The sequence below is a fragment of the Oreochromis niloticus genome, linkage group LG7 (genome assembly GCF_001858045.2).
Source record: "Oreochromis niloticus isolate F11D_XX linkage group LG7, O_niloticus_UMD_NMBU, whole genome shotgun sequence".
Classification (NCBI taxonomy): Eukaryota; Metazoa; Chordata; class Actinopteri; order Cichliformes; family Cichlidae; genus Oreochromis; species Oreochromis niloticus.
The window spans coordinates 46,032,219-46,035,871 of record NC_031972.2 but is presented as its reverse complement, the minus strand read 5'-3'; the positions used below and the strand labels follow the sequence as shown (position 1 = coordinate 46,035,871).

Below are 3,653 nucleotides of genomic sequence, written 5' to 3'. Positions count from 1 at the left end.
AGACACATTGGAAGAGTTAAATAAAAGAGATTTGCTTATTAATCTAACCACCTCGTAAAGGCTGAACTGTGAAATAATTGCCAGAAATTTCTATTTTTTTCTAGATTTTCAAAACTGGAGTTACTGAACCATGTGACCATTTTTTTTAATGTAATAACAATTTGGCCTTAATTTGCATAATTTTTGCTATTATTTTTGTGAATTTTTTTAGGATTTCAAGGGGAAAAATCACAGTGATAAGTCTCAAAACCTTACAAAAACACATGTATCAGATGGCATACACTAGCGCTGTTCGATATTGCACATTTTCTTATTGATTGGATAACAAGGAAATACAAGGCCAGTATTTCCGATACCAGTACCAATACTTTTACTGTATAAAGGCAGCTTGTGTAGGGCAGAGCAATGTTAATGATTTTTAAGATTTATGAGATTTGCATTTACAGATTGCAAATTCTGAATACATATTATTGATCACTAAATCACTGTAATTGTTGCTTTCCGCAATAATCAGTTAATGCAAAAAAAAAGAAAAGAAAAAATCCCCGCACCGTTCAGCTTTTCATGTATTTTGAAACTTGTTTTTTGGAGACCTGGAGTATAAATGTGCCCTTCTCTAACACTTTGGTGACTTAAATGTGCTATGGGCCATAAATAAGACAGACATGGCACATTTCATAGTTAATGTTTGAGGTATTATGTTTTCATTTCGCAATAAAATAATTTATTTGACATAATTCAGTGGGCTATACTGAACTTAGAAGCAAGAAACAAAGTATCAGTCCGATCACGTTAGTATCGATCCCATACCAATACCAATGTTGGTATCGATACTATTGATATTTGGATCTGCCCCCCTCTAGCATACACTTGGCTTTACAGGGTTCAATATAAAACCCTGAGTTTAGTTTAGTTTAAAGACTGGAAATGATTAAAAGTGTTTTTTCTTTCTTTAAACAGTATGAGTACATTTGAAGTGTATCACTTAACATGCTTTTTCTCACAACCAAAATTGATTTGATTGAGCCCACTACTCGGCAAAATTGCTTTCAACAGGCGTGACTATCTGCATAACATTATGAGTAAAAATCTTTGTGTACCCTTTGGGATGCTCTCGAAGCCCCATTTAACTACAGGAAAACTCTCAGCAGTTCTCTGCATCTTTTTAATGAGAAAAAGTCAACACAGCTGTTTTTTTAGATGTTACCATTTTTTAGGGGAATAAATCTGGATCTCCCCATTTTTACATATTACAGAAAATAAAGCAACCAGTTGTGGGTGAGTATGTGGAATAGGCAAGCTTCTCCTAAAGAGCAAGCCAAAGCAGCTATAAAAAAGGGGATTTAAAAGGCTTCTAGCAGGAAACAGCAGTGATTCATCCACCGCTCTAAGGTGAGCTGATTCCAAGCTCGTCAAACAGCTTCTGCTCACTGTGAAAGATAAAACTGATAATTAGGTGCCACTTTTTAGTTACAGCTGAAATAGCCATCCATTTTCATGAACACTTACTCAATCCAGGGTTGCAGGAGCATATTCCAGCTGTCATAGAGCAAGAGGCAGGGTAAACCCTGGGTAGACTGCCTGTTTATCAGAGGACCAACACAGAAAGACAACGGCTACGTCCACACTAGCCCGGATAGATTTGAAAACGGCGTTTTCATCAGAAAATGCTCCGCGTCCACACTAGCGTTTTCAGTCGTTTTCAGAGTTGCACATAGTCCTGCGCATGCGTGAAATGCAAGAAGATTTGACCTGACTCATTTCTGTCTGCCGCTTATTAACTTTCCGGCTCTTTGACATGTTGCGGCAAAATGTTGAGGAAAAGCACCAAGTTTTTTAAATGGACTAACAATGAGGTGGAGTTGTTGCTGCGAGTAACACAAAAGTACAAAGTTGCAAAAGCGAGTGAGAGTTAAAGAATTTGAGGAAAAGCTATCTGGAGCATGTACAGACTGATATTAATCTTTAAAAGGGCTGTCAAAACTGAGAGCAAACAAAACAACTGCTGTATAATGCCCTCCGCTATCTTAGTTTAATTGGTCACATGTCTGCATCATATGACTAACATGCGTCATCGTTTTAGAAAGTCTGCGTTTTTGCTGTCCACACTGTGACGCGAAAGCACCGTTTTCAAACGTATTCGTTTTCGAGAGTGTTTTGAAAACACTGCGTTTTCCATGAGCGAATATGCCGTCCCGGTGTGGACGGGAGGGCAAAACGGAGAGAAAACGATGCGTTTTCAAATGAAAACGCATTAGTGTGGACGTAGCCAACGATTCATGCTTATTTTCACACCTGTGGTGAATTTAGAATCACCAATTAACCTAACATGCATGTCTTTGGAAGCAGAAACTGCAAACTTTTTCTAATCACCTTTCCAGTTAACATTTAGACTTAAAAAATAACAACAAACCAAAAAAACCCCCGAATTTGCATGTGTCTCATTTTGATGAGTAATTTACTGTCTGCAACTGAAAAAAAGCATTCTGTTTGATAGTTCCTATCATTCTCAATACTCAGTGTTCTTTGCATGTGAAAATATGGAAATTTTCAGTGCTATTATGTGAACAAAGGAATGCCTGTTGAAAACCATTTAGGAGTATTTCAAGCCCAGCTGTATATGCACATGTACACATGCTCTAATTTGGTGAAAATAAAGAATGAACAGATGTAACAGGAACAGAGGTGTTTGAGCTAAATCAGCATGAAAGTCGCTGCTGAGGATTAAGAAGATTAGTCTTTTCTGTTTCCTTCACACTTTGACCGTTTGTGTGCACACTATGGTTTTATGTCAGCAAAGTGCATTTTTATTTTTAGCTAAAGCATTTATTCTTAATCCATCCTAATTGAGCTACAGAGCACATTTCCACTTCTCATTGAGCACAAAGACAATTTAATACATAAAGCGATCCAGGCAAGGCACGAACCCAATGACGTGCAGCCCTGGTCTGGTTAACGGCAATGTCTTCTTAGTGTTTGCCAAGATTTGTTGCTACAGACACCTCAGGCAACAGTGTCATGACTTCATTTCATATCCTGAATCCCATTACTGAACGCTGTAAAGAACATCAAATATTGATTCTTCTTCTGTGGTTTATGTGTTTTGTGGCAGCTTTTATCTCAAACAGTTTTTCGATAAGGCAGCATCAGTGAGAAAGATCAGCAAAACTTCCAAAGGGTATTAAGATAAGATAATCTTATACCTTAGACAATCTTAAGCCTCGAACCAGATTAGTTAGCTTCAGGATCCCCATACAGGTTTTGCTGCTTGGAAAAAAACAAAACAAAACAATTTAATGAGGACTCAGTTCTCAGTCATGCTTACAAAAATCATCAATCATACTGTGCAAAAATCCTTGACTGCATAATCTTGAATGCATTTTTTGTTTTTAAAAATGGGAAATAAAGGCGACTTATTAAAATGTACAAACAATATATCAGGCAGAAACAGATACTTGAAACTCAATATTTGTTTTGACCACCTTTTGTCTTCAATGCAGCCCAAACCTTCTTGCATAATTTCTCTAAGTGGTCTTTAGGAATAATTCTCCAGACCTCTTGATGGGCATTCCAAAGCTCTTCTTTGGATGTTGGCTCCCTTTTGTTCCATGACAGAGCTCCCACTGTGTGTGTTACAGATGGCTGTAGACACT

The 3,653-nt window shown here is 37.4% G+C and overlaps 1 long non-coding RNA gene across 1 annotated transcript; it reads right to left on the bottom strand.

Annotated features, from left to right (window-relative positions):
* Positions 1-1,186: 1,186 nt before the first annotated feature.
* On the bottom strand, positions 1,187-3,270 carry LOC112847294 (uncharacterized). The gene is made up of 3 exons (XR_003220751.1): positions 3,204-3,270; positions 1,510-1,581; positions 1,187-1,430 (listed from the first exon to the last, which is right to left on the bottom strand). It is a non-coding gene; the product is annotated as an uncharacterized LOC112847294 (long non-coding RNA).
* Between the last annotated feature and the right edge of the window lie 383 nt (positions 3,271-3,653).